The sequence below is a fragment of the Elephas maximus genome, chromosome 6 (genome assembly GCF_024166365.1).
Source record: "Elephas maximus indicus isolate mEleMax1 chromosome 6, mEleMax1 primary haplotype, whole genome shotgun sequence".
Taxonomy (NCBI): Eukaryota; Metazoa; Chordata; class Mammalia; order Proboscidea; family Elephantidae; genus Elephas; species Elephas maximus.
In genome coordinates this window covers 66,250,110-66,269,973 of record NC_064824.1, presented here as the reverse complement: position 1 = coordinate 66,269,973, position 19,864 = coordinate 66,250,110, and the positions used below count along the sequence as shown (strand labels likewise).

The window sequence follows — 19,864 nt, the reverse complement described above, 5'->3', positions numbered from 1 at the left end:
TGTTAGGTGGGCTATACCCTGTGAAGCAAGCTGCAGTATCTCCTTAAAGCATGACTTCTTTTGGTATTGTTTAATAGATCTTGTATTCATTATTAAAGAAGGCATGCCTGCCTTTAGAGTGCTCTGACTTTATTGGCATTGTTAATACAAGGACTCATTTTTACCACATGATGCTAGTTTCTTTGCTGCATGAGGTAGGAAGGCATTTTGTAGTCTTAACATTTTGAGGAGGAAAGATGGATGAGTTAGCCTTTGGCACACTCTTACACAGTGTGGAAAATGAAGTTGAGAGTTTATGTTGGACTAATGAAGAGAGAGCTGGGAAAGGGTTTGGGGCTCATTTTATAGGACAGTTTATAATAATGGAAATGGTTGAAACATCAAATAGACTGGAATTAAAAGCATAATGGACCTACAGAATTGTAAGAGACCCTAACTATCATCTACAATGGAGCTTTCTAAAAAGGTAACAGCTTTTAGAAATGAAATTCTAAACTGTTAAAAAATAAAGCAAGAAACCTCAGTGGAAGGGATTACACACCTGTCTTAGTCATCTAATGCTGCTGTAACAGAAATACCTCAAGTGGACGGCTTTAACAAAGAGAAATTTATTCTCTCACAGCTTAGGAGGCTAGAAGTCCAAATCCAGGGTGCCAGCTCCAGGGGAAGGGTTTTTCTCTCTGTCGGCTCTTGCGAAAGGTCCTTGTCATCAATCTTCACCAGTCGAGGAGCTTCTCAGTGCAGGGACCCCAGGTCCAAAGGACATGCTATTCCCCTGGCTCTTGTTTCTTGGTGGTATGATGTCCCGATGTCTCTCTGCATGCTTCTCTCTGTTATATCTCAAAAGTGATTGACTTAAAACACAACCCAATCTTGTAGATTGAGCCTTGTCTCATTAACATCATTGCTGCTAATCCCACCTCATTAACATTGTAGAGGTAGAATTTGCAACACATAGGAAAATCACATCAAATGACAAAATGGTGGACAATCACAATACTGGGAATCATGACTAGCCAAGTTGACACACATTTTTGGGGGGGGGGACGCAATTCAATCCATAACAACACCAATGAGAAAAGATTTTGTGATTATACAGACTAGCTGGATTAGATGAAAAGAGGATTGATGAACTGAAGTAATTACCAAGAATACAGCACAGAGAGACAGGGAGATGGAAATTATGAGAAAGTGCTTCAGAGATGTGGTGGACAGGATGAGAAATTGTGACATAAATCTGATTATAGTCTCAGAGGGACATAATGGAGAAAATGGAAGAGAGAAAACATTTGAATAATTTTCTAGAAGTTATAAGCGATATCAAGCCACAGATATAGGAAAATATTGTGAATAATCAAAATAAGCAAAAAGGAATTGATACTTTGAGACATTGAAGTATTAATGCAGAACCTGTGAGTTGAAAAGAAGATATTAAAAGCAATTAGAGAAGTAAAATAGACTACCTGTAAAGGAATCATAACTGTACTGACAGCAGACAGCTCAGTAGCAGCAATTGAAGCTTGAAGACAGAGGAATAACTTAACATCTTCAAAGTATTGAGAGAATATTAAAATTTTCAAGAATGAGAATGAAATAAAGATATTTTCAGATGAACAAAAACTGAGAGAATTTACTCTAATGGACCTACATTAAAGGAAGCTTCAGGAAGAAGGAAAGTGATCGCATGAAAATTAACAAGCTAACCATCCAAGGTAGAATTAGAAAAAGAATAATATTAATCTGAAGAAAATGGAAGGAAGGCGATAGTGAAGGTTAGAGTGAAGTAGTGAAATTTGAAACAAAGGAGAAAAGAGACTAAATTGGACTTCAGTCTCAGCAGAGATTAAAAAGAAACTGTAAGAATGCTGTGAACTGTTGTGTCCAAATATCTAGACTAGATGAATAAATTCTAAGAAAAATGTAACTTACCAAAACTAAGTCAAAATAAAAAGGCAGAAAGCCTGAGCAGTCCTATAGGTAACAGACAGGACAGCATTTGTTATTTCTAGTACCTTATTAGAGGTGTACAAGAATTTCAGAAGGAAAAATATAAAACTTATTTGAATACATTGAAGAAAACCTGAATAAATGGACAGAGATACCATGCTTATGAATAAGAAGACTCAATATAGTAACAAACCCAAACCTGTTGCTGTTGAGTCGATTTTGACTCATAGCGATCCCAAAGGACGGAGTGGAATTGCCCCATAGAGCTTCCAAGGAGTGGCTGGTGGATTTGAACTGCTGACCTTTTTTTTTTTGGTTAGCAGCTGAGCTCTTAACCACTGTGCTACTAGGGCTCCCAATATAGTAAGGACGTCAGTTATCCCCAAATTGAATGATAGGGTATATGCTGTCCCCAATAAAATTTTTTACAGATTTTTTTTTTTTTTTTTAGAAACTTGGCAAGCTGATCCTACAGTTTATTTGAAGAGCAAAGGCTCAAGAATGCACATTAAAATCTCAAAAAAAAAAAAAAAAAAATAAGTAGGAGAAACTTGCCATTGGTAATTTAGACATTGTGTTATTGGAGAGACATAAATGATCAGTGGAATGAAACAAAGAACCCAGAAGCATGCCCTGATATATAAGGAAACTTGATATAGTACAGAGATATATTAAAGATTTATGTGGAAACAAGGGACTGTTTTGCTAAGTAAAAAGTTGTGTTACAAGATCTATATATCCATATGGAAGGTGGCGGTGGGGAACCAGTAAGTACCTATCCCACACCATATATATAACTTCTTTCCCAACTCTAGACTTAAATGTGGAGGGCAAAACGTTAAAATGTTTAAAAGAAAATGTATAACCTTGGAGCAGGGAAAGTTTTCTTAAACAAAATTCAAAAGATGTATCCATAAAAGGCTGTTAAAATCAACCACATTAAAATTAAGAAAACTATTCATTGGGGGACACCATTAATGTCACAGAAGGCAAACCTCAGTCAAACTGGGAAAAGATTTTTAAGATATACAATAGAAAGTGATTGGAATCTAAAATATGTAAAGAACTACACATGAATTGAAAATAAGCATAAACAGGCATTTGCCAGATGAAGAAATACAAATGGCTCGGAATTATATAAAAGGATGCTCAAATCATTAGTATGCAATAAAATGTAAATTAAAAAAAAAAAAAGAGATACTCTTTGCCACTATTAGATGAGCAAAAACGAAGAAGCTTGGTGATCCCATATGTAGGTGAGAATGTAGACCTACTGCAACACTCAGTAAGCAGCTGGTGAGGTGAAAAGGGGTATAACTGATTCGGAAGACAATGAGACACCTTCTGCTCTTCAGCTAGAACTAAATAGTGCTCCTATGCAGAATGCCTTTCTATTCCCATGATATGATAACCCATTGCCCCAAGTCAATTTCAACTCATAGCCGCCCTGTAGGACAGAGTAGAACTGCCCCATAGGGTTTCCAAGGAAGCGGACTTGCACATCTTTCTCCTGTGGAGTGACTGGTGGGTTCCAACCACTGACCTTTTGGTTAGCAGCTGTGTGCTTATCCACTGTGCCACCAGGACTTTTGATAATATTATAGAAACCAGATATTCACAGTATCCATTTAAATATGCAAAAATAATACATACTGAATTATCAGAGGGCTTAATGAGTTTAGTAGAGATTCGTTGCCTCTGACAGACCAAAGAAGGGGCCTTCTGGAGGGAGGACCAAGCCTTGTCACCCTCCCTCTGCAGTGTTTTGAGTCCTGGAATGTAAGCACAAGGACTGCATCGTCCCTTGACTGCTCTGAGAGAACATCAGAGAAAGGCAGTTTTCCAGAAATGGATCACAGGTTGCTGCACCATGGCATCAAAACATCTCCAGAACAACTTGTGCTCTTAACTTAGAGGAAATTACATTTAAGTCTAGCAGTTAGGAATGTGGCTCAGTCAAGACAGAAGACATTTTAGAAATTATGTTATTCCAGAGGATAATTTAAAATGGCAAGTATATTCTCCAGTAAGGAGGATTTCACCAAGAATGTTGAAATAGTTGTGTTGGAATTTGGAATTGAAATAGTTGTGCAGACCATTTAAAATTGGAAACCCTGGTGGCATAGTAGTTAAGAGCTGTGGCTGCTGACCAAAAACGTCAGCAGTTTGAATCCACCAGTGCTCCTTGGGAACCCTGTGGGGCAGTTCTGGTTTAAAAATGTTTTCACTGTACACATTGGGAAATACTGAACAGACATTATTGGTACACGAGCAGAGTTTACTATAAAGTGAGTGCTTCTTGCACCCTTTATCTGAGGCTTAGAAAAGTTTAAAAATTTTTCCGTATTTGTGGTCATAGGACATAATCACTCTGCACAAGTTTGCAGTAACTATTACACTTAATGGATTAATAAGGAACTGGAAAATAAGTGAAATTTCCAGTAATATCTATGAGTTTATGTTATCTTCACAGGTATTTTCATTTCACTATTCAGTGTACCCGTGAGGCAAAGAAAAGGCCAGGTATTTCGTGGGACAATCTGTGTGTTACAAAGTTAAACCTAAGTACAGAGGTGTGAAGTGATTTTTTTAAAGTCAGGTAACAAGTCAGTGGATCTAGATTTTCTTTATTTGATGCCAACTCCCTGGTAAGAAATTTTTAAGCTAATTCCACATTTTAGTGCTTTGTGAAAGCCGACAAGAAGAGATAGTGCTTGCCCTGCACTAAGTGTGATTGTCCTGATGTCATTCAGGATAGATGTTTCTTCTTTCAAGTAAGTATATGATACAGGAGGTTAGACATCTATCAGAACTTCAGATTTCCAAAGCCTTTTCAAAAGATTTTCCTACAGTCAGTTGTGTTACAGAAGAGCACCCAAGTTGAAGATTTAAGGGTTTTTAAAAGACTGGTTCATCGTGTTGTGAAGTTATTCATATGGGAATTAGAAAAAAAAAGTCAGAGTTTAGAATAGAATATTTGAGAATTAGAACCAAGGATAAAATCTCAGTCACTCTCATTTTCAGTTTAATAGCTATGAAGTTAATGAATGATGATTTTAAAAGCACAAAATGATTTTGTAAGTATTACCATTAATACTCAGAAGCTCTGGTGGTGCAACGGTTAGCTTGGCTGCTAACTGAAAGGTTGGCAGTTCGAACCCACCCAACAGCTCTATGGGAGAAAGACCTGGCAATCTGCGCCCATAAAGATTACAGCCTAGAAAAGGCTTTGGACCAGTTCTACTCTATCATATAGGGTCTCTGTGTGTTGGAACCAATTTGGCAAGCACAACAACCATTAATACTAAATAGATGTTTGTGGTAAAATAACCAAATGAGGTAATTTTTTTTTTTAATGCTGTGTGATGTGAAGCAGCCACCATTCTTCAGGTGACTAATTTATTATAAACATAGCAGATTAACAAACTGATGCTTTGAATTGTGTTTGAATTTTATATTATATATACTCTATATCATTCTTTTTTTTTAATAATTTTTATTGTGCTTTAAGTGAAAGTTTAGAAATCAAGTCAGTCTGTCACATATAAGCTTATATACACCTTACTACCTACTCCCATTAACTCTTCCCCTAATGAGTCAGCCCGCTCCCTTCTTCCAGTCTCGTTTCGTGACCGTTTTGCCAGTTTCTAACCCTCTCTACCCTCCCATCTCCCCTCCAGACAGGAGATGCCAATACAGTCTCAAGTATCCACCTGATACAAGTAGCTCACTCTTCATCAGCATCTCTCTCCAGCCCATTGTCCAGTCCCTTCCATGTCTAATGAGTAGTCTTCGGGAATGGTTCCTGTCCTGGGCCAACAGAAGGTTTGGGGACCATGACCGCTGGGATTCTTCTAGTCTCAGTCAGACCATTAAGTCTGGTCTTTTTATGAGAATTTGGGGTCTGCATCCCACTGCTGTCCTGCTCCCTCAGGGGTTCTCTGTTGTGTTCCCTGTCAGGGCAGTCATCGGTTGTGGCTGGGCACCATCTAGTTCTTCTGGTCTCAGGATGATGTAAGTCTCTAGTTTCATGTGGCCCTTTCTGTCTCGGTCTCTTAGTTATCGTGTGACCTTGGTGTTCTTCATTTTCCTTTGATCCAGATGGGTTGAGACCAATTGATGCATCTTAGATGGCCGCTTTTTAGCATTTAAGACCCCAGACCCCACACTTCTAAGTGGGATGCAGAATGTTATCATAATAGAGTTTATTATGCCAATTGATTTAGAAGTCCCCTTAAGCCATAGTCCCCAACCGCCTGCCCTTGCTCTGCTGACCTTCGAAGCATTCAGTTTATCCTGGAAACTTCTTTGCTTTTGGTCCAGTCCATCTGAGCTGACCTTCTGTGTATTGAGTATTGTCCTTCCCTTCACCTAAAGTAGTTCTTATCTACTAACTAATCAGTAAATAACCCTCTCCCCCCCCGCCCCGTAACCACAAAAGAATGTGTTCTTCTCAGTTTATACTATTTCTCAAGAACTTATAATAGTGGTCTTATACAGTATTTGTCCTTTTGCATTTGACTAATTTCACTCAGCATAATGCCTTCCAGGTTCCTCCATGTTATGAAATGTTTCACAGATTCGTCGCTGTTCTTTATCGATGCGTAGTATTCCATTGTGTGAATGTACCATAATTTATTTAACCATTCATCCGTTGATGGACACCTTGGTTGCTTCCAGCTTTTTGCTATTGTAAACAGTGCTGCAATAAACATAGGTGTGCATATATCTGTTCGTGTAAAGGCTCTTGTTTCTCTAGGGTATATTCCGAGGAGTGGGATTTCTGGGTTGTATGGTAGTTCTATTTCTAACCTTTTAAGAAAACGCCAGATAGATTTCCAAAGTGGTTGTACCATTTTACATTCCCACCAGCAGTGTATAAGAGTTCCAATCTCTCCGCAGCCCCTCCAACATTTATTATTTTGTGTTTTTTGCATTAATGCCAGCCTTGTTGGAGTGAGATGGAATCTCATCGTAGTTTTAATTTGCATTTCTCTAATGGCTGATGATCAAGAGCATTTTCTCACGTGTCTGTTAGCTGCCTGAATATCTTCTTTAGTGAAGTGCATGTTCATATCCTTTGCCCACTTTTTGATTGGGTTGTTTGTCTTTTTGTGGTTGAGTTTTAACAGAATTATATAGATTTTAGAGATCAGGCACTGGTCAGAGATGTCATAGCTGAAAAATTTTTCCCAATCTGTAGGTGGTCTTTTTACTCTTTTGGTGAAGTCTTTAGATGAGCATAGGTGTTTGATTTTTAGGAGCTCCCAGTTATCTGGTTTCTCTTCGTCATTTTTGGTAATGTTTTATATTCTGTTTATGCCTTGTATTAGGGGTCCTAACATTGTCCCTATTTTTTCTTCCATGATCTTTATCGTTTTAGTCTTTATGTTTAGGTCTTTGATCCACTTGGAGTTAGGTTTTGTTCATGGTGTGAGGTATGGGTCCTGTTTCATTTTTTTGCAAACGGATATCCGGTTCTCCATATCATTCTGTGTTACGTTTTAAGCTTTAGCTCAAGTGCAGCTTAATCTGGAATACACTCTTTTAAATTTTAGTTCTAATATATGTTACAGTCAATAGGAGACCAAACCGAAAAACCAAACCTGTTGTCATCAAGTCGATTCCGACTCATTGCGACCCTGTAGGATAAAGTAGAACTGCCTCTTGTGGTTTCCAGGAGTAGCTGGTGGACTCAAAATGCTGACCTTTCAACCATTATACCACCAGGGCTGCAGTCAGTAGAAGAGGAGATATTAAATAACAATAGTAACAGCAAAGAATAGTAACAATCATAGCTTGTTTTTATTGAGCTTAAACTATACCAAATATTGTATTAAGTGCTTTACCGAAATTTTCTCCTTAAATCATCACAAAACACCTGTCTCCATGTTCCAGATGAGGAAACTGAGGTATCTTGAATGTAAGTCATTTATCCAAAGCCTCATAACTTGTTAAGTGTTAGAGTCAGGGTTTATATGTAGGTGATCTTACTATAAAGCTGATGGTTTTAAATATTATACTATCCTGCCTCCAAGCTCAGTATGGATCCTTTAAAAATATATTGGCATCTTGGTATATTACTATTTCCTTGGTTTTTATACCAGTACTGCAGGGCAAGATTGCTTTAAACAAATTCCTCATTGTTCTTTTAAAGGAAGACAGAGTTCTTATCTTGAACTTCAGTGCTGAAGTGAGGTTCTGGAATAAATATAGCCCTTCAGTAGGACATAGCCGATTTCATTTCTCCCGGAATTGGAGTCATTTCTCACACAAGGTCTTGCCCTTTTGGTTATTATTCCTGCAAACCTTGGCTTTAAAATCTCAATTAAGTGTGGACAGCTCCATGCAGCTCTTCTGAAAGATACGATTGGTATTTCCTGCAGACGTAAGCTTCTGTAAATAATGGTGTTTGCTCATTTGAAATTTTCCCTTTAATTTTCTAGAGTTTCTGGCTGCACCTTGTTAGCCCAAACTTGCCTTAGAAATTGACTCACAAGCCCAGAGTTCTGCTCCCAAGGTCCTTTATATCTTTGCCAATTAGATGACACCATATTGTGGGATATTCTGAAGTGTGCCTACAGAAACAAGGCAGTCTGCCTTTCAGAGGCCAGATGTGTTGACTTTTGTGTTTTAGCAAATGACTTCAGGGTACCTACATGGGCTGAAGCTGGTTCTCAGTTTGCTGAATGGTTGAGTTACTTTGTCCCTAAGACCATACAGTCCTTGGTTTGTTCCCAGTGAATATTAGATTGGAGGAGAGCGTGGGGATGCCGTGAAGTTCATTGGAATTAAGTAGGGCTGAATTCTCTTCCTAACGAATTTTCTGGCAGAAACTATAGGTTATAATAAAGACGCACTATAAAAATTCAATCTGCCTACCGCTGCCACAGTTACCTTTTTGAAATAGTTTTTCACCTGTTTCTCTGCTCAAATGTGAACACATGGTCTTAGTTTTTATTCATTTTAACCCAAAAAGTAACATACAGTTATTTACCTTGCGTTTTTCACTGAATATATTTCCACATCTATCTATAACTTCCTTATTTGTTTTTATCACTACACACTGTTCCGTTGCCGGAACTATCATAATTTATTTAACCAGCCTACTACTAGGTGGACATCTGACATCTGGATTGTTTCCAAACATTTGCAGTTACAAACACTACTTCATTAAATATCTTTGTGTATTTGTCATTTTGCACGTGTCTAAGTTTATCTACAGGATGAATACCCAAACACAGGGTCAAAGGGTGTATGCATTTTTAATTTGCGTAGATCTCACCAAATTGTCTTCCAAAACATCCTAGTTTTTAAAACTCTCATCTCTCACTACTCTTTAATCAAGCTTCAGCTAAAGTGGAGCCTTAGTGGCCCTGGGAAATATGGCACAGATTTTCACCACTGCACCTGTTTCTTGGAAACATTGCTTTCTTCTGTGCCCTTCTATACCCTCACAAGTCCTACTTATCCTTAAACACACATTTGAGGAGCTACTCTTATGCCATGCCAGTTTGCAGTTCATGTTGCTTTTCTTTATTGAATTTTTATGGCATGTATACACTGCACTCCATTCACTCTGATACTCAATCTTATAGTACTTGAAACTTAACTGTTCCTTTTACAGTGCCTGGCCCTTTCTATCAGCTGTTAGAGAGCTAGGAGCTTTCTTTTTCTCATTGTGTATTCCCCTTGATGCCTAGGACAGTGTTTTGAACACTGTGGGATTTTTTTTTAACCTTCTAAGGAAAATAGAGTTATTGTTTTGGTAAAAAAAAGAATACATGCTTATGGTAAGAAAATATAAATTGATGAAAGCGCATAGATAGGTAAAACTCCCTGAAATACCCCTAATACCACCATCCAGAGGTAACTACTGTTAAAATTTTATACATATCACATGTCTTTCCAGACATCTCTCTCTATATATACCTACCTGCATATATGTATGTACACAACCATTTATGTATATATACATACATATATATACACATATGTATATAGATATGTACAGGTTTACACATGACCTCATATTATTTCTACTTTTGAGTATCTTGCTTTCCTTCACTAAATATGTCCTCCTCTTTCTGTGTCAACCAGCGTAGTTCTATAAAATTTTTAAAGTCTACGTAGTCTTTTTTCTGTGCACATGCCATAGTTTACGTATTTAACTAGTGCCGATCTGATTGACATTTGTGGTTTCCAGTTTTCTGTCTAGATGAATGCATCATTCTATACTAGGTAAGGTAAAATCTTGACAATGAAGGAGCTGTGTTAAAGCAAGAGTACACATTGTGGGATCTTACTAAGTACTTAGGTAAGAGAAGAAAGTTTACAGAAATGTTGAGTTCTTTTTCCCAGGCAGCTGTCAAATTCAGATAGTTAACTGTGGCCTTCACTAGCAATACTCAGCCATCAAAATGTAACAAGAAATTTTATTCATGAATAAAATGAAGAAAATTTCTGACATATTCTTGGAGAAATAATCTTTGCATGTATTCATGAGTGTACAAATGAATCATTACTTTCTTTATCCTGCTGGGCAGTAACTACCTATCTCTTTTCCCAAACTATCTTGGAAAGCTTGTCTAATTTAGTATATTACAAAAGCATTTTCCCTCCTGCCAGGGTACAGAGAAGAGCAATGTTTTCTGTTTCTTCAAGAATAGTTTGCTTAGGAAAGTACCCAGTCTAATGAAAGGGCCTGCAGCTGTGGGCTATTTTGAAGCCTACTTGAAAACATTTTGGAGTGTTGATTTCTTTACTACTCCACTTTATTTCAGAAAGGGTTTAAGATGGCTTACGTGGATGCAAACAATGTAGTTGGATGAAATTTATTTGATAGGTGAGAAAAAGGAGGTAAAGGGAAAATACAATGAAGTAGAAAGCCAGGAGTGAGGTGAGTTCAGACAGTACACATGAAACAGGAAATTGCCATCTTCAGAGGTCAAAAATGGTTCAGTTGGATATGGATGATTTTGCATGGTTCAACCACACACCATTAAGCCCTATACATATTTGCCCTACGTGAACCTCAGATTTGGCCTTGAGCCAGCATGGTTGTCTAATCTTTATGATTAGGGTACAAACCGCTTACTCAGAAGAAGGCCAGTTATTTCTGATATTGAGGCCAAAGAGGAAATTCATTTAGAGAAGAGATTTTTAAACAGTATAAATTCATGATCACAGAATATTACAGCTGGCAGGGACTTGAGGTGCAGACCTGTTCCAATGTTTTTAAGATCACGTGAAGTCCTGCAGTTGTTCACAGGACGGGGGCTCTGGAGGGTACAGGTCTACATATGGCTATGACCTTCAGCCAGTTGCCTAACCTCTCCAATCCACAGTTTTCCTTGTGTACCACATAGAAATAATGATTGGTTCTTACCTTATAAGGTTGTCCTGAGGATTAAATTAGATAATGCAAGGGAATTATCAGGGATATGCAAATGAAATCCACTAGAATGCATATAATCAAAAAAGATAGACAGTGAGAGATGTTGATTAGGAAGTGGAAAAATTGGGACCCTCATACATTGCTGGTGAGAATGTAAAATGGCACAGCCACTTTGGAAAACAGTGTGACACTTCCTGAAATGATTAAACAGAATTGTCCTGTACGTCAGCAATCTCACTCTTAGAAGAGAGAAGAAAATATGTGCCTACAAAAAAACTTTTACATGAGTGCTCATAGCATTAATCGTAATAGCCAAAGTGGAAATAACTCAATGTTATCAGCTAATGAAAGGATAAATAATGGTATTTGTTGTTGTTGTTGTGTGCCATCAAGTTGATTCCAACTCATAGCGACCTTATAGGACAGAGTAGTACTGCCCCATAGGGTTTCCAAGGCTATAACCTTTAGAAAAGCAGATTGCCATATCTTTCTCCCATGGAGTGGCTGGCGGGTTTGAACCACTAACCTGAAGGTTAGCAGCCAAGCACTTAACTATTGTGCTACCTGGGCTCCTTCATAATCATATAATGGAATATTATTCGGCAGTAAAAAATACAGTACTGATACATGCTATAACATGGATGAACCTTGAAAACATTAGGCTAAATGAAAGAAGCCAATCACAAAGGACCATATATTGTATGATTCCATTTATATGAAATGTCCGAAATGTCCAGAATAGGCAACTGTGAATTAATGGTTGCCTAGGGCTGAAGCTGGGAGGAAATAGGGAGTAACTGCTAATATGCATATGGGGTTTCTTTCGGGGGTTAAAAAAGTGTTCTAAAATCAATTGTGGTGTTGGTTGCACAACTCTGTGAATATTCTAAAAACTATTGAATTGTATACTTTAGGTAAATTGTATGGTAGGTGAATTATATCTCAATACAACTGTATATAAAACATAATGCCGGGGACATTCTTAGCATAGTGCAGTAAGCAGTATATACTAAGTAAGCGCTCAATAAATGTAGGCAATTTTTCTAAACAAATTAGGAAACTGAGGCCCAGATAGGTGAAATAACTTATACTGATCCCATGGCTACCTTTGCCTGAACTAGGACCCAGTGCGTCTGAAGTTGAAATCAGCACATGCTGCCTCCTTGCAGGAGAGTGAGTGCAAAGGCTGAACGACAGCTTGCCTTGCTTTCCCTTCCAATGTGGCCCTCAATCGTTTTGACCTCAGTTGACCTCGTATTGTCTTGAACCTTTCTGCTGTAACAATTTTCAAGTTCCCCAATTGTGGTTGCAATATAAACTATGAAATAGCAAAATTTTCAATTAGCCATGATAAACTTTGAAAAATTGATTCACGACCCTGCCTGCTATTGACTTTTCAGAGACTGATTAGCCTATCTAAGAATTATCCAGGCACTTTTGCTTTTTTCCTTTTTCTCCATGTGGACAGTCTTTGGCCCTTTCAGTTTTCAAACTTCTCCAATTGAACTAGTCTGGGGCAACTGAAACAGTGGAGACCCCTGTTTCTTGAGTGTTGGTATGAAGTGAAATTTGTTTTTTTGTTAGTCTTTTTTTTTGTATGTTTATATTATATTTTTAAAATGCTTTTTTTAGCGGGGAGAGGACACTGCACCTGGGCATTGCCAATTCATTGTGACCATAAAGGAATTATGAAGTTATCAATCTGGGATTCTCATTGTAGTCAAATTGACAGGGGTTTGTATAATTTGAATTATATTATTTTGCTGTGTTGGCATTAAGAGACATAAATTACCAACAACTTCAAAAATGTGTATGTTTAACTTACATTTATACCGTTTCAGTGTTTTGTAGAGTATAGCTGGGTGGTTGACAAATATGGTAAAATGTAAGCTTTCTGAAAATTAGATTTCACAGTTACTGAGGTTTCTAGAAGGGCTCTCTCCTTAGATACAGCTGGGGAACAAAAGCATTAAGACCCCTCTATGGATTATAAAAGTAGCCACCAAGAAATGAACAAGCTAAAGAGGAGATTAATTCTTCAAATTAACAGCCCTATTTGTGTTTGGCTTGATGTGTTCACCCTGTAGATGTTAAGACACACTCTAATGTGTTCACTGTTCTGGTTATCTATTGTTATGTAACGAATTGCCCCAAAACTTGGTGGCCTAACTCAGCAACAGCTATTTTGTTGTATTTTTTGGTGTCTGTGAATTTATATATTTTTTCCTGTCGTTGAGTTACCTTGTCTCCCTGGTAACCACCAATGAACATTGGTCTGTCTATATATTCTCTATATATCTATCGTACAATATTTGTGTTTATATGCTTGGCTTATTTTGCTTAGCATTATGCCCTCCAGCTCCATCCATTTTATACATCGCAGACTCATCACTGTTCTTTATGGTTGCATAGTATTCCATTGTATGTGTGTACCACAATTTGCTTATCCATTCCTCTGTTGATGGGCTCTTCAGTTGTTTCCATTTATTTGCTCTTGTGAATAAACCAGCAATGAACATAGGTGTGCATATGTCTGTTCATGTCATTATTTTTAGGTTTCTAGGGTTTTTTTTTTTTTAATAGGGTATATACCTAAAAATGGGATTGCTAGATCATAGGGTAGTTCTATTTCTACTTTTTTGAGAAAGCACCATACTGTTTTCCCCATAGTGGCTGTACCGTTTTACACTTCTAGGGCAATGGATAAGTGTTCTAATCTCCCCACATTCTTCCCAACATTTGTTGTTGTCTGTTCATTGCCATCTTCTTTTTTTTTTTTTTTTTTAAATTGGTGCCATTTTAGCTGGGGTAAGATAGTATCTCACTATAGTTTCGATTTGCATCTTTTTTTTAATTTAATGGCTAATGATCGTGAGCATCTTTTTATATGTTTGTTTGCTTGGATGTCATCTTTTGTGAAGTTTCTGTTCAAGTTGTTTGCTCATTTGGTGATTGGGTTGTTTGTGTTTTTGTTGTTGAGTTGTTGCAGTTTTCTGTAGATTTTAGAGATTGGACCCTTATCAGATAAATCAGTTTTGGAGATTTTTTCCAGTCTTTAGGTTGTCTTTTGATGAGCAAAAGTTTTTAATTTTTATGAGGTCCCATTAATCTATTTTGTCTTCTTCTATTCATACATTTATTATGTTTGTTAACCTATTTTTACAAAAGATTAGGTCCCATAGTTTTTTCCCTATATTTTCTTCTGGGAATTTTATGGTTTTAGGTTTAACATTTAGGACTTTGATTCATTTTTAGTTAGTTTCTGTGTATGGTGTGGGGTATGGGTCCTGTTTTCATTTTTCTGCAGGTGGATATTCAGCTTTGCCAGAACCTTTTATTGACATCTCCACTATATTAAGTTTTCCAATGCATGAGCCTGGAATGTCTTTCCATTATTTGTAGGTCTCTTTTAGTCTCTTATAGTAGTGTTTCACTTCTTCCTTTTCAATTTGGGTACCTTTTATTTCTCTTTCTCGTCTTATTGCTCTGGCTAGCACCTCCAGTACAATGTTGAATAAGAGTGGTGATAATGGTCATCCTTGTCTCATTTCCTGTTCTCAAAGGGAAGGCTTTCAGCCTTTCTCTGTTGAGTATAATGTTGGCTGTTGGTTTCGCGTACGTGTCTTAATTATGCTGAGAAATTTCGCTTCTATTCCTATTTTGTTTTGCTAAGAGTTTTTATCAGGAAAGGTGGTTGAATTTTATTGAATGCCTTTTCTGCATCGGTTTATATGATCATATGATTCTTTTCCTTTGTTTATATGGTAGATTACATTGGGTTGATTTTCTAATGTTGAACCATCCTTGTAATCCTAGTATGAATCCCACTTGATCACGGTGTATGATTTTTTTTTGATATGTTGCTGAAATCCTTTGGCTTAGAATTTTGTTGAAAATTTTTACATCTGTGATTGTAAGGGATATTGGTCTGTATTTTTCTCTTTTTCTGGAATGTCTTTGCCTGGTTTAATATACGGGTTATACTAGCTTTGTTTTTGAAGAGATTGAGTAAGCTTGATGTCAGCTCTTCTCTGAATGTTTGGTAGAATTCTCCAGTGCAGCCATCTTCTCCTGAACTTTTTTTTTTTTTTGGTGTTTTTTTGATGACATCATCAATCTCTTCTTTTGTAGTAGGTCTGTTTAAATTTTCTATGTTTGTGTTAGTTTGGGTAGGTGTGTGTTTCTAGGAATTTTTCTATTTCATCTAGGTTTTCAAATTTGTTGGAATACAGTTTTTCATAGTAATCACATATTACCTTTATCTCTGTTGGATAGATTGTAATGTCACCAATTTCATTTCTTAATTTGATTATTTGCTTCTTTTTTTGTCACTCTAGCCAGTGGTTTGTCTATTTTATTGACCTTTGCAAAGAACTAACTTCTGGTTTTGTTGATTCTTTCTATTGTTTTTCTATTTTATTTCTGCTCTGATCTTTATTCTTTCTTTTCTTTTTTTTTTCTGGTAGCTTTTGGCTTCTTTTGCTCTTCCTTTTCTGTTTGTTCAAATTGTTGGTTTAAGTTAATGATTTTGGATCATTCTTTCCTCAGTTTAATGTAGACATGTATTGCTATGAATTTCCCTCTGAGTCCTGCTTTTGCTTGTGCCATAGTTGTTATGTGTTTTTGCTGGATCGACCCTTCTATTAATATGTAATGTCCTTCTTTATCTCTTGTAATAGATTTTGATTTAAAGTCTATTTTATCTAATATCAGTATGGCCACCCCTGCCCTTTTTTGTTTACTGGTTGCATGGAATATTTGTCTCCATCGTTTTGTTTTCTAGTCTGTTTGTGTTCTTATGTCTAAAGTGTGTTTCTTAGAGACAGCAAAAGAATGGATCATTTTTTTTTTTTTAATTGGTTCTGCCACTCTCTTCCTTTAGCATGGGTCGTTGAGACCATTTATATTTAAGGTTATTACAGAAAACAAAATGTCTGCCTGACTCATTTTGCTGTTTGTTTTTTGAGTGTTTAGTATCTTCTTTTTTTTTAATTTTGATTTTCTGTTTTTTATATTTGGCTGCTTCTTGCGATGAGTCTTTTTGTTTTCTTCCTTCTTTTCTTCTGAATGCTTTTTCTTGGTAATTTCTTAGTGGTTACCACATATATTACAGTACACAACTTATAGCTGTAACAATGTTTAACATATGAACAATAGTTAAGATACAACCTTAACATAATAAATCTATTTTTGATATGCTCCTCCCTCCCCCATTTCTGTTGGTGTGTCTCCATTAACATCAGTAGACAATCTATATTTGCTAAGCTTATACTTTGTACTTATTTCTTGCAAACTTGATGTTGTATTGTTTGTAAGATTTAATTAATGAGTTTATTCCCTGAAAATATCATATACTTGGTTCTTATGACTGCCCATGTTGTTACATTTTTTGGAGATCTCTTTCTCACACATTTTTTATTTATTTACCTTTTCCTTGTGTATAGATATGAGTATTTAGTGTTCTTACCTTTTCATTTGGAGTACTCCCTTGAGTAATACTTGCAAAACTGGTTTGGCAGTGGCAAATTCCCAGAGCTTCTGTTTGGGAATGTCTTGATTTCCCCTTTGTTTTTGAATGACAACTTTGCTGGGTAAAGAATTCTTAGTTGGCAATTGTTTTCATTCAAAATTGCTCCATTATCTTCTGGCCTTTAAAGCTTCTGGTGGAAAATATGCATTGACTCTTAAGAAAGACCCTTGGTATGTTATATTGCATTTTTCTCTTGCTACTTTCAGAATTTTCTCCTTTGGTTTTCATGAATTTTATTACGATATGGCAAGGAGTTGATCATTTTGTGTTTCTTTTATTGAGGGTCATGTAGCTTTCAGTATTGTAGGCTTGGTTCTCTGTTTAGGTCTGGGGAATTCTCTCTCGGAAAATTGCTTCTATGCTTTTGTCGTCATGGTGCTCTGGGATTCCAATAATTCTAAGGTTAGATTTCCTGATTGAATCTTTTATTTCCATTTGGGATTTTTTTTTTCTTTGTTCTATTCTCTTATTTCTCTTGAGACTTGATAACTTCAGTTATTTTGTCTTCTAGTTCATTTATTCTGTATTCTGTCTGTTTGACTCTATTGTTGAGTATTTCTCTTGCTTTCTCTAATTCAACTTTATTCTTTAGTTCCAGTAGTTCTCTTACGGTTTTTTTTTTTTTATGTTTTTCACTTCCTTTGTTGAGTCATTTTGTTCCTCCAGTTGTTTCCCAATCTCCACTAGCTTGTTTTCTGTGTGCTTTTTTGCTTTCTTTAAACATATTTAGCACCATAGTCTAAAAATTATTAATTCTTTCCAGTGGTCTGGCCTCCAGAAGAGAAATTTCCTCTTCTTCATGTTTTGCTTTTGATTGGTCCTTCTTCTCTTGTGGATTGTGTGTGGTTACTATTTTTTTTTGCTGAACTTGAGCCATTTTTTAATCTTTTTTTTTTTAACTTTGAATTTTGTATTCTGGATTTTGTGGGTGCATTTTCTGATTGGGTGCCCTGATAGCACTGAAATCAAGTGCCTAGCTGCCAGCCGAAAGGCTGGGGCCTGCACCCACCTGCTGCCCTGCAAGAGAAAGATGCAGTAGCCTGCCTCTGCAAAGACTCACAGCCCAGGAAACCCCACAGGGCAGCTCCATTCCATCTGCTGGCGTTGCCATGAGTCAGAATCGACCCAGCGGCAGTGGGCTTGGTATCTTCTCCTGGGAAACACTGGAGGGCACTCTTATCCTTAGGTTTTTTTTGGTGCTGATTCAGGAGCTCTGGATGCTTGATCTCTGGAATTCAATATGCATGCACATGGGGGAGGATTTTAGTTGTTCAAAGATGCTGACGTAAGCAGTGGGGCTCCACTTTCCAGTGGTGAAGTTGGGGGGCTCTCTATGTCTTTTCCTCATGGGCACCCCTGCACAGGCTGTCCCACGGTGTCCCACTGTGGGTAGGGAGCCAGCTGTTTTCCTCTGTGTTGCCCATCTGTCCAAAGTGTTTCCCTCATCCTGCTGCCCCGAAGGGACATTTTAATATATCAGACTGATGTGGTATAAAAAAGGTTTGAGTGGCTAGTGTGACTTGAATTGTAAACTTTCACTTAAAGCACAAAAAAGAAAAAAAAAAAAAGACTAATGGGTGCTCCAGCCCAAAAGCAAAGATGAGAAGACAGAGACAGCAAAAATGAATGAATGGAGACAGGAAACCCAGGGTGGAGAAGGAATGAGAGAGTGTTGACACATTTCAGGTTTGGCAACCAATGTCACAAAACAATTTGTGCATTGTTTAATGAGAAACTAATTTTCTCTGTAAACTTTCACCTAAAGCACAATAAAAATTAAAAAAAAACAAAACTTAAATAAAAAGTGGTTAGTGATGAGGAAGTAGAACTCTGGAATATTTTCAAAGAAGTAATCTCAGAGTACAGTGTTTAACTTGAATGGTTTCAAAGTTCTAGTAAAAATGGCCTACCTGGTAGTGCTTAGTATTAAGACATCAAGTTTATTAGGACAAGGACAAATAGTAATATGTGTTAGGAGTCGTAGAATAATAAGTTAATGGCTTATTCTCTCCCCCCATAGCACCTAGCCTCGTATAGGGCATAATTATACCTGTTGCAAGATTTTTTTTAATTGCTCACTGATACTACCTGTACATTTATAAGAGTATAATTTAGAATATGAATATGGAGAAAGTCTCATAAGAAAGTTTATCTTTAACTCAGACATTATACCATTAATACTTTAAATCTCATTATCACTTTATAACCAGAATGCCATATCTTTCTTCCTGTATGGTGAGCTTAGAAGAAAAATTGTGTCCTGATGTCATCTTCATTCATCTCTGGTCAGTGTTCATGGTGATCTCAAATCTCCAAAAATAGTTATATTAGGCTCCATAGTTTTAAGAAATAGATAAGTCTACAGCAGGTTTTTAAAGTTCTGATTAAGCTCACTATCTAAAATGCAGTCAAGTGTCATTCATTCCCTGGGAGATTTTGAAGCTGAGGATAGAACCAGGTCCCCCCACCGTCAAAGCAGAATTTGGAATGAACCAGCATTGTTTGAGCATATACTCAGTTTTGGGCACTGTACTAAAATGCTTTACATACATTAATCTCATTTAGCCTCATAATAACCTGATAAAGTAGGTATGATCACTCAGTATTACAGGTGAAGAAATCAAGACTTAGTGAAGTTAAGTGGCAACCACCTTGAGATATCCAGCAAGTGGTAGAACTGGAACTTAGTGTCAGATCTGTCTTATGCCAAAGCTTTTGTTGGCGGCCACTATGCTATACTGCCATCTAGTGGAAGTATTGTTATTTTTATCCTTTTTTCCCCCTAAATTTTCTACAATAAATATGAAAAAAAATATATGAATTAGTTATATATTAAAAAATCTTAACCAATGTAATTAAAACTTTATAATGCATTTAGATTAAAAATATATATATTTGTATGTATATGTGGTGTGAAAAGTATAAAACTATATGAGCCTGAACACTATTAACACTGTGTTTGGTAATTAATTAAATAGATAGAATAATTA

At 36.8% G+C, this 19,864-nt stretch overlaps 1 protein-coding gene across 3 annotated transcripts in view; it reads left to right on the top strand.

Annotated features, from left to right (window-relative positions):
- Positions 1–19,864, top strand: part of STK39 (serine/threonine kinase 39) — a 346,663-nt gene that overhangs the window by 168,143 nt on the left and 158,656 nt on the right. The gene's annotated exons all lie outside the window — the stretch shown is intronic.